Source organism: Contarinia nasturtii, unplaced genomic scaffold (assembly GCF_009176525.2).
Source record: "Contarinia nasturtii isolate CC-2019 unplaced genomic scaffold, AAFC_CNas_1.1 Cnas_scaffold_187, whole genome shotgun sequence".
NCBI classification, from domain to species: Eukaryota; Metazoa; Arthropoda; class Insecta; order Diptera; family Cecidomyiidae; genus Contarinia; species Contarinia nasturtii.
This window is the reverse complement of record NW_022197544.1, coordinates 10281188-10293447: the sequence shown is the minus strand read 5'-3', so window position 1 is coordinate 10293447 and position 12260 is coordinate 10281188. Positions and strand designations below refer to the sequence as shown.

The 12260-nt window shown below is 31.9% G+C and overlaps 1 protein-coding gene across 2 annotated transcripts in view; it reads right to left on the bottom strand.

Annotated features, from left to right (window-relative positions):
• LOC116336808 (proton-coupled amino acid transporter-like protein CG1139) overlaps window positions 1–6713 on the bottom strand; it is a 16091-nt gene extending 9378 nt beyond the window's left edge. Inside the window, exon 1 of one of the 2 annotated variants that reach the window (XM_031760952.1) lies at window positions 6267–6713. The gene's annotated coding sequence lies outside the window, so the exon portion shown is untranslated. Of the gene's footprint in view, window positions 1–6090; window positions 6210–6266 lie in introns of those variants that run through there. The other variant, XM_031760953.1, reaches the window with a different exon arrangement.
• Window positions 6714–12260: the final 5547 nt, after the last annotated feature.

Below are 12260 nucleotides of genomic sequence, written 5' to 3'. Positions count from 1 at the left end.
CAAATACTACTCAATTTTCTGTATCACCTGGTGAAATCAGAATGAAAAAAATCGCATTCCATATCATCTGAATCACGATCTGGACTTTTTTCACTGTTTGAGTGCTCTATACCGAGTCTCCGAGAGTTTCATATAAACTTGCTATGTGATACCTATTGAATAGTAAGCGAATACCAATCGTGATTGAATCAATAGGCGTTTTAATAAAATTTCTATTAACATTCTAATAAAAAATCTACTAACATTCTAATAAAAAATCTACTAAAATTCTAATAAAAAATCTACTAAGACCTAATAATTAGTAGTTGTTAGTAGCTAGTAAAATAATAATTATTACTTCTTAGTGGCTACTAAGAACTACTAAGTAATAAAATAATAAAAATGATGAAACTAATAAACTAATAAAAATTCTACTAATTAGTAGAAAAATTAACACCTATGGTGAAAACTAGATCAACATCGACAAATTTGCTACAGATAGTGAATTTTACGATCGATTCTATGATCAAAAAATGTCAAACGGATGTGCTATATACTGATTTCGAAAAGGCATTCGATTGTGTGAACCATATGAAATTGTTGCAGAAGCTAGTGAGATTTGGATTCGGCCGACGGCTCGTCAAATGGTTCCATGGATATCTGACAGATAGGACACAGTTTGTTGGAATCGGTGAACGAAAGTCACGAACTTTCACTGTATCTTCTGGAGTACCAGCGGGAAGTATTTTGGGACCTCGCTTCTTCATTTTTTTTATTAACGACATTGTCGGAATCGTGTCAAATGCACTTGTTTTATTATTTGCAGGTGATTTGAAATTAATCCGAACCATACAATCGCCTAAATGCCATCATATTTCAGAATGCCATTAATCAATTGAGCGAATGGTGTACTGAAAATAGTCTGCATTTGAACTTGAAGAAATGTTTCGTTATGACATACTCAAAATGCGGAAACATGGTCAACTATGATTATACGATCAACAACGGCCAACATACATTTGAACGGATCAACATACACAAGGATCTGGGAGTTGTATTTGACACGAAGCTAACATTTGTCAATCACTGCACAGGGGGCGATGGGTTTTATTAAACTCACATTAAAGAATAAGTTTACAATTGAATCTGCAAAAATGTTATACTGTGCACTAGTAAGATCAAAGTTAGAGTACGCGAGTATTGTATGGCAACCATATCACCGTATCCATTCCAATAGAATAGAATCGATTCAGAAAGATTTTGTGATATGGAAATTGAGATGTATTTACCAAAGAGATTAAAATTTTGTGCTACCACCGTGTGCTATCAATTTAGATGTGATGTTTTAAATATTCAACCGCTTTGGAGACGGCGTATAAATGCCTCTGTATTTTTAATTTATGATCTCCTTTTGGGTAAAATAGTGTCTAGTTCACTTAAAAATAAAATTGTATATACAAGACTGCAATATGACGAAAACCAAAGAAATTTAAGAAGTACAGAACTGATTAGAGTTAGGGCATTTTCATCGGATTATGCACATATTCAGCCGTTTTACGTGGCTTGTAGAAACTTTAACTTGATTAAGAGAAACATTTTTAGAATCGGCATCAAGACACATCTTTAGAAACAATATTGTCAAATTGGAAAATGTGATATTTGATCGGTGAAAAATTTAACTTTTAACTTTTAAGTGTTATAATGAATATAGAAATTAAAACAGTGAACACAATCGATATCTGCTACTCCGAAGTCGAAAAGGCTGGTAGCTGGGTATACGATCGGGTGGTGTTTCATTGTGAATGATATTGTACAAATTTTGTGATAAATTCAATCTGTGATCAGACGGTGAAATACATTAATAAATATCTATGTATACAATAACAAATTATAACCTATTACTTATTCACCTATTATTCTTTTCTAACTATTTGACTACATGATTATTTAATGAGAATTATATTATTTATACACTGTATATACATGTTGTAAAATACCTAAGTTCAGCCAGCATTTGGCGGTGAAATAAATCTAATCTATTTTAAAATCTAATACATTTACTTCTTTTGATTAAACAATTGAAAATGAAACAAATGTCCCGACTCGTTATAAACTCATTATCATTTTTAATTGTGAATTAAATTTTAATATGATTTTTCTGATGCTTATATAAAATAAAGAGTCTTACGGGAGTAAGACGAACTTTTCCGCACGGTGGTATTTGCGTATTTTATTAAGCGAGTTCAAAATAATATTTGTTCGATTTTTCAAGCCTTTCAAGCGGCATAAGGCTCGAGACCAAAAAATATGTTCAAACCTTGGCATCGAAATATTCTTTAATTTAATAGCAGAAGTACTCGAGAAAAGATTTTTCACACTTTCATGATGAACCCATTTGTACGACATTTGAAAGTATTTCATTTTCTAACAAAACACTATAAAAAAATATGTCTGACGTTAATTTTGCCATAAAAATTCTTTTTGAAACACTTTTCATTTTGTCACAAAAAATTTGGATTTTTGTATGGGAGCCATGTCTATATGCTACCTTAATGGCGTGAAACGTTGCACAGGTTATTTTGCTCTCAAAAAAATAACATTCGGAGAGTTTGGAGAAATTTCAACGAAAATTAAGAGTACCTCCCATACAAAATATTCGTTCTTGAGCCAAAAAATTGAAAATTTTGTTTGGGAGGTACCCCTAATTTTGATTGAAATCTTTTCAAACTTTCAGAATGATATTTTTTTTTGTGTAAAAAATAGTCTGTGCAAAGTTTCACGTCATTACAGTAGCATACAGGCATGGCTCCCGTACAAAAATTCAATTTTTTTTGTAATTTTTTCAAGGAAATCGTATCGAAAATTGATTGTATCTCAAAACTAACTACGGATTCGGTTTTCTCGTGCCAAAAAACCCCCCAATACATATTTTTTGACATTTGACTCTTTTTCATAGGTATCACTCCAGGCATGAATTTTTTTTCCATCAACCAAAATCGCTCAAAATCTAATGATTTCTATTCCTCGTGACCCCAAATCATCCTGTACAGTCAGATTTTAAATAACTTTTCTGGGGGGTGAGATAATCGATGGACAAATTTTGCGTACAGAGGACAACGTACGACGTACGACGTGGAACAGACCCACAACAACCATGCTCAAAACGGCTTGATTCGGGTTCTTTGACCTCAGAAACGTCCAGAAAACATGTTTTTGAGATGTCGTAAATTTTGACCTATTGCAATACTTTTCCCTTTCACACTAGGTGTGTGCGGAAAAGTAATATGGTACCGTTGAAAAATTGTCAAACACAAATATATGTATGTTCGACATCTGCACTTTGGCCAAGAAAAGAAAAAAATTCTATATGCCAATTTATTTAACATATGACCAATTTTCTCACCGCAACATTATTTTTTATGGACTGTACGAAGAACGACTGTGAAATTAAAACAGTTCTTGTACATCTTTTATATGACCTGCTCCACACGCATTTATTCTACATTATGTATATTGCTTTTATTGGGCTGAAGCTTGGAAGGTTAATTAAACATAAGTGGAGAATGGTATAAAGCATTGAGTCATTCTTTATTAATGGCCGATTGCATTAGTGGTTTTGTTTGTGAAATGCAGACAATATATTGAACTAACTGGTCAGCTGAGCTGGAAGTACGTTAGCCAGCTAAATGGGATAAAACAATAAAAGTTATTGTTATAATAATGAATCATTCTTCTATTGTTTTAACAATAACTTTTATTGTTTTAGCTCACACAGTGAGATATATTTGAGTGAAGTTACTCTGATGTTCGGAGTTAGTAGAGAGTCTACCCCTCAAAATGAGTTAAAAGAGTATGATTTACACCGGTATTGGTGCAACATGCGTAAGTCGCTTGTAAACGATCTAAGTGAATAGCGGCGACGCATGGAAACGAAGTGAGTGAAGAGCGGCAAAGGAAGACATTTTTTCTTTGTTGTGTTGCCGCTATTTCTAAGTAAATCGCTTACAAGCGACTTACGCGTGTTGCACAAATACCGGTGTAAATCATACTCTATTAACTCATTTTGAGGGGTAGACGCTCTACTAACTCTGAACATCAGAATAACCTTACTCAAACATTTCTCACTGTGCATTTAGCTGGCTAACGTACTGTCAGCTTAACTGACCAGTTAGTTCAATATATTGTCTGAAATGAGCGTCATAAGTTCGCGGATGTAGCACATACGAGTGCCGTGAAAAAGTAAATAATTTTTCCATATTCGCTACGCAAATCAAAGAATCTGATCAAAAAGAGTATATTTTTATTTAAACTAATTTAACGACAGATGGCGATACCAAAAATGGAGCTTTCGATAGTGAAACTCATGGATTAGATGTTTCAGATTGAAACTTTCAATCTATGCTATATAAGTCAATAGTATTTCGTCACCTGATGTAATATAATAACATTTCAAACATACACTTTGTTCCCATCAAACTGAACGGACACTTCTTCTCCATTTAAAAATATTTCCAAAGAAAATCAAATATTGAATTGGAAAACTTTTATATCGTAAAATGACGACGAATATGGCGAATAAGTGACGCAATTTTATCTTTCCATTCGAAGCTGTCTCAAAATGTATTGTACAATTATAAAAAGCAAAAATTCCATTAGTCTATAGACATTCTGGCGACGTTTTTTTGGTATTGAAGAGAGCAGCAACATTCAACAAACATTGTGTAGAGTAATGAGTTTATTCTGATTTGAGGTAAATGGGCACAAATGCTGCTACTGGGTCAACAATGTGTGAATGGAAAACGCTTTTCTACGAAACATATAGTGTCGTTCACCTCGCACACTATGTAAATTTGATGCTCTAATATGCCTCTTTTTTATTTGAACACCAACTTCGTATAAAATATGCAAAACAAGCCATTAACAACACATTGAATGCGATCAGTGCCTGAATTCTGAGCAACATTCAAAACTATTTTCATTCAAAACATTGAATCAAAAAAAAAATATTTTCATAAATATTGTTGGCTAGTCCCCTAACGAAGAATTGCAAATAAAGACATTACATGATCACTTTTTCAGAACAATCAAAATAATCGCTTTGATCATATACAAACAATGTTAATTTTTTACGAAAATCAAAACGAAAAAATATTAAGACTAACTACAGATGAATACACTTTTTTCAACTAGTACCCAAAAGACTTTAACATTTAAACGATGAATTTAAATTAACAAGTTTCACTATAATACATTGCATAAAGTTGAATGTGAAACGTGTAAACATTATCTGTCTATGTATTCTAATTGTATTTTTTACAATCTCAGGAATTAAAGTATACGAAAATCAGATCTTACAATCGATTCAATTTCATAACATTTTTGGACCTTGAAACTTTTTAAATGATACAACAACAAAAACATCAAACGTAATGACAACAAACGTCTTTCTTTCTTACATTCCAACTGCATGTATAAGATCTATCAGAAAAGATGGTGTGTGGACAAGTTTAATATTCAAGCTTTCTGCGTTTAGAAAGTTTCCGCATGGTATTCCATTTATAGACATATAGCCATCATATTTCATAGAAATTGATCAATGGTTTTTGCTTCATGTTCAACCATTTGCGATGCAAATATTATTCATCACTTTTCAGGAAATGCTTCAAATCGACATAGTTAGTATATGCGCTATTTAACATTGAAAAAAAAAATGGCAGTAAAAAATTCTTAACATTTTGATTTATCGATACATTTAGTTTTTTACGCATTCAACGGAAACAAACAATTTGAAATCACTTTTTTACAAATGTGTTTGTGTCGTAAGTTAGTTAATTTCGGGCAAATACCTATGTGTCCGTAACGGTCCAATGAATAATTTAATATTATTTATTTTGTACTTAATAATTTTCAAAATCGACGTGACCCAACAAAATGTTGTTGTTATTATTTCAATTCCTATGTACTTCTTTAAATTCATACCAAATGGAATATTTCGAAGAAAAGTTTCAATACAGGCCTATAAACTTGAATATGCGCATTTGAATCATTCAAATAACAATATCAATAGGTCAAAAGCTTGCAGGAAAAACGTTCAAATCTTTTTAAATTTACCTATAAAACGTGTTGGCTTCTTTTGAATTAAATTCACGAAAACGTGTACAAGTTGATAGATTAAAATCGATTTCATATCTTCAAGAAGACACATTATCTAATTTAACTTTGAAGTATTTCTGATAATAAAGAATTTTGTAAATAAAATTGATATATATTGATTAGCTTTTCCTTACTTTTCACAATTTTAAGCTTCCTTGATGATAATGATCTGCAAATTCGTTCCAATTTCTATTACTAGAATATTATTTAAAACAAACAAAAAATCACAAAAATTCCGTCTGCATTTCGAGGTGATTTGTTCGTATTTTGTTTGCTCTCTGGCCACACGTTCTTTATTCTGTATGACAAATTTTTAGTATCGCTACTTATGGATGGAATGATCGAAGATTCAACCAGTTTCCACACTGAAATTATTCAACTTTCCCAATTGTGTATGGGAAATATTCACTACTAAACGTTAAATAAATTTAAAGCACAACTAAAGATTGCGTATAACAAATTTCAGATGAAAGACATAAATGTTTTTTTTTTACAATTATACAGTTCTAGTTTGGGGAGATTTTTTTTTGAACTTATACGTCTCGCGCACTTTTAATGACTGAGAGTTTTTACTAGTTCAACAACACTGAAATAACAATCGACATCAAACGATCAGGTATGCGCACCTTTAACCAATTTTAAAATCATATATACATAAATAAATACGAAAGTAAAACCGAAGCATTGACTCGTCTGGTGAGCGATTGAGATACATCATAATTCGCACACGCTGCTTTTGAACTACACATAAGAGCCATACATTCTTAAAAGGCAATACAACAAAAATATATTCGTGCAATTTACAAAGTAAAAATATATTACGCGTTTACAGTGACTGTGTCGTTTGTATACTTTGCATTTTGTTGTTTGTGACTCCAGTTTGACTCTTTTTTTATTTATTTGTTTATTTACTTGTTTCTGCTACTCCAATGAATACTGGTGTGAGAACTGAGAAAATACCTATAGTACGCTTTATAGACATTCCAATCACATTGGAATCATTGCGATCTGCTGTGAATGATCTATACAAGAGAATTTTTTATGAAACGAGTGATTTGTTTAATTTTTTATTTTAATCACATTTTTTCCCTATCAATTTTCTACGTTAGACATTTTCTAAATTCCAATTTTTATTTTATTATAATGTATTTAATTAAAAAGAATCAATCGTTCGTATCGACACACAAGTATGAAAAAGACAAAGTACGCAACACAAACAAGGAATATGTGTCAATTAATTTACTGCGCTCAGCGGCTGAGAATCAGCACCTGAAAATATCAGCTCTACCAGTTTAGGTCATACATTTTATGTAACGTATTTTGGTTTTTGTAGGCTAAAATTTCGTCTTCAAATATGAAATTGAGCAGTAAATATGTATCACTTTGTATGATCACGCAAAAAATTCGCGGTAAGCAATTGAAGTGTGCACTAAATTGTTTGGTTTTCTAAGAAATCAAATAAAAATTGTCACGTAATATATGTGATATGTGCAAAATAGTCAACAAATAATATGTATTCCTTCATTCATTTCTCTTTCTCTTTTACACATGTTTTTGGCCATTTCCAAATTTTATATAGATCCGTAAGGTCATGGGCCGCCAAAAGATTCACAAAAGCCATTGGGTTTGTGTCGCTTGATGATCTCTACTGCTGCCACTGATTGACACACTTTTTTTGAGAATACATGAAGATGTAAAAGAAACAATACAACAATAATAAAAACACGTTCAGATATGAACAACCAGGTTGACCATGCTACGATTCACTTCCTAGTGATTCACATTGAATAATTAATTTTACAATCATGCGAGATAGAACGCGGAACATTCACGACAACAATCATAATTTTCTTCGCATCAGGTTAATCAGTTCTCTATATCTCGGCCGATCGTTGTCATGGTTCGTATTAAATCATTGCGAAGTAAAACAAAAAGAAACGGAAATACAATACATAGTTTTTCCCGTATTTGATTTTATATTTTATGCATCTGCTTGGCATACAAAACAACTCAATTTCTGTCTTACGAATATAATGTTATTTATTGTGACGAAATTTCAAAACAAATATTTATGTCACATATGTGTAAATATATATTCTATTCAGTGCGCCAGATATTGAAATTGCATAATCTATATAGTGTAATTTCCAAAACTTCCTGATTTTAAGACTTGATTAAAGGTCAATGAAGGACTGAGAAACAGTAGGTATATAATTTTTGTATATTGCAACAATATTTCTAATTTATTTTATTCAGACAAAACATGTACATGTACACTATATTTCCTAAATTGGAGGCCTCAATATATTTTGAAACCTCTTATCGTCTCTTCTTATTCTTATTAAATATGGTTCCGCTTTAAGTATATACTATAGTTCTGCTATAGCAGAGTCCTGTTTAGTCAAAAAATAGACTTATTATCATCGTTTTTTATTATAAGTAATTAGTTAAACCTCATTAGTATTAACTAACGTCCTTTTTCGTAATATAAAAAAGCACGCGTGAATTTGATTATGAAAAATTCATATAAAAAAATGCAAAAAATTATGATCGTCCTACACTTGGTTTGTGTATTGGTATAAAGTGCGAGTAAATGACAACAGACGAAGCAAAAAATTGTTTTCTTGAAAAAACTGAAATATCAAAAATAAATAAAAAATAGAAATGTGAATATAAATTAAATTATTTTTCATTTTCATTTTTATGCGCTTACTTTCTTATAATATTTTTTCTCTTGTTTGCCAAAAATGGAACCTTCGTAAAGACAGACGAAATTTGACGTTAGTCAAGGTTTCTTATCTAACGTTAGTTAACTAATTGTGTTTTGATAACTACTAATTAGTCAAGCCACTAACACATGATAACTGATATAGTGAATATAACTAATTAGTTGAAGATTTTAGTTAAAACTAATAAATTATAATCATAATCATTTATGATTCAAAAATTATAATCAACTGCATTGAACCAAATTATTAAGTGATTCATACTTTTAATGAATTTCAAGATTTTAAAATTTGAAACAAAAAGCAGTTGATATTTGGTCCATCCTGCCAAAACGAGAAGAGGTCCATCGTGTGTATATCAGACATTAGGATTGAGCTATGGATATAGCGGCTGCTATTTCATAGGCGCTATTTAACTCGTTTTAAGGCGTTTATGCATGTTGTGCGTTATTTTCTACAAAAGAATAGTAGGCTATGATATACCTACTCGGTGTTAGATACAGCACACGAATTAAATAGCGCGAATGAAATAGCAGCCGCTAGATGCATAGCTCGAGCCTAATGTCTGGTGTAGGGTAAAGTCGGGTGATGTGAAACACGTTTTTATTTTGTGTCATGAAAATATCAACAAATTGAATTTTTAAACAACTGCTCTATTCTGTAGAGGAAGGAAAATCCCAAATATATGTAACGGTGGATTTTCAAAATTTTGTATTTTTCATATTTTTTTTTAAATTTTCAAAAACATTGATTTTTGCTAGGGGGGAGACACCAAGAATAAATTCCGAATCCACTATATAAATTACTAATCCAGCTATTCCACTAATCCAAAAACACAAATGTGAAATCGAAACTATTTTTCCTATTCCATGCACTGTTTCCGTCAAAAATGTTAATTCTGCTATTCCGCACTATTCCACTAATCCATCAATAAACGTCAAAAGAAATGTCGAATGGATTTGAAGTGAAACAATTTTTGCTATTCCATGCACTGTTTCGCTGTTCCACGCGAATTAATTCACAGGCGTTGCTATTTTATTGCAATTTCTCGAATCTTTACACTAAAAGTCTAATCCTATTCCACGTGTCTGCCCCCTAAGATTTTTGGACTTTTTCAAAATGGTAGGGTGATGTGAAACAAGATTAAAAATCGATGATAAAAATGATAAATATCCACATAAATCGCTTTAGATGTTCAAAAAATATTTTCAAAAAAAATGAAATAATGTAAAATAGCGTCAGTAGGGTGTTTCACATCACCCTACAAAAAATGCTTCACATCACCCCACTGACGCTGTTTTGCGCGGAATGACACTACACAAAAACCATGTGAGCAAATCACAAAATCTCTTTGGATTATTGAAGATAAACAAAAAAGCAACACTATGAATATCGATATGTCGATTTTTTTCTCACAAAAACACGATTTATATGATGGCTTGGAAAAACTTTTGGAATAAAATTTTCACTCGATTGTAGTAGAGCAACAAAATGTGCGTATTACCTCGTGTATGTTTTCTAGAAAACAAGCTACTGTCAATAGCAATTGATGACAGCTTCTTTTGACCAGTGATGGTTCTTTGCTGTCTGAATAGCGCTAGATATTCGCAGCGTCTGCCCAGCATTGCTGTCCAGATGCTGATTCGATGCATTCACCGCACGTCGCTGTGTGTGGCACAAAAAAGTGTGTTCCGTATGCGGTATGGGGTGAACGCATCGAATCAGCATCTAGGCAGCAATGCTGTACAGACGCTGCGAATATCTAGCGCTATTCAGACAGCAAAAAACCGTCACTGCTTTTGACAGCATCTGTCATCGTTACGTAAGAAAATTGAGGCTGTTTCACATCACCCGACTTTACCCTATATATTTCTATTATTTCTTTCACTAAAACATCGCACAATATATTATGGAAATTTACGGGGTATCCCTCACTTTCTCACTTTCTTAGAGGTACTTTTTACTAGTATGTAAATTTAATTTTATTGCATATTATATCTCCCCTAGGTTTAATACATTCACACTAAAAAGTGATTTGAAGAGTTGAATAACAACGACTACAAAAAATACACATTCAATACGTATTGAATAAATCGACGACCCACTTTAAATAATAAAAATTCCATTTCCAACTTTTTTCATATTCCAAATTGTCCAGACTTTGCACATTAAGTTTGACATAAGTAATTCAATTTATCGAAGAAAGTACTTTTAAAAAACTTTATTATATTAATATTTACACCGTAAAGGATTAAAATATCCAGTGAAACATTGCAAACGAAAGAGACTAATCGCACTGGACAGAAATTTCATAAAATTCATATTGTATTCCTGTGAATTTTGAAAATATTCCAGTCTCACAGGTGTATATGTTTGTTACCACAAATTTATTTGCTATTTTGCACGCGATTCATATGTTCCACCAACGTTGAGTCAATTGAGTGTATGAGTGAGTGAATGCGCGATTGAAATAGTATGTGGTTGCCTTTAATGTGGTAAAATAAAATGCAACCCCTTTCTTAGTTTTTTTTTTTGGCTTGTTTGCAGTGTTTGTTGTGTACAGTACAATATATAGTATTGATGATTGTTGCTTGATGCTTGCCGCTGTCGTAGTTTTTTCTGGTTTGTTTTGCACTTTATATCCGTCAAATAATAAGGAAAAGAGCATTACCGCGTTCGATTTTAATAAAAGTACACATAGTGATATGATGATGCAGTCATATCGAAAATGTAATGTGACCACAATTTTGCACTTGCACACTTTCGGATTTGGACTATTGCTGTCAAATCAAATCAAATGAAACAGAGACAGATACATACACGCACGCGCTCACTTGCTTAAACTAATTCAAAAAAAATCTGATGCCCGACTGCAATGACTGAAAAATAATAAGTAAGAACGAAAACGTTAACGTGGACAAAAACGAGAAAGGAAACACGAGAGCTTGGACTCACATGTGCGCTTGAAACTTGAAAGATCGTGAAAATTCAAAGTGCTAAATTACATACAAAAGTGAACCAAAGAAATCATTTCCAATTTCTTCGATTTGAATTTTACCAGTCATCAAAAGAAATAAGTACCAATTCCAAAAAAGTGAAATCCTGTTGAACGTGATAATCAATTTTCCAAGAAGTAATTAATTGTTCAATTACCGCTAAGGAAACGCTTGTTTTCAACTATAAATTATGGTGTCAGTTTTTTTGACCCTTTTTTACATAGGTTGTATGCAATTCATTACAGAATTCAATGGAATAATATAAGTACTTGTGAAGCAAAAACAAAACAAACAACATTGGTCTTCAGTAAAATGTGTATCGAAAACATGATATATTGAGTGTACTGGAATGAAGTGTATTGAATTTGTCATTAAAAATATTTCACATGAACTTGGGAAAAGCGAT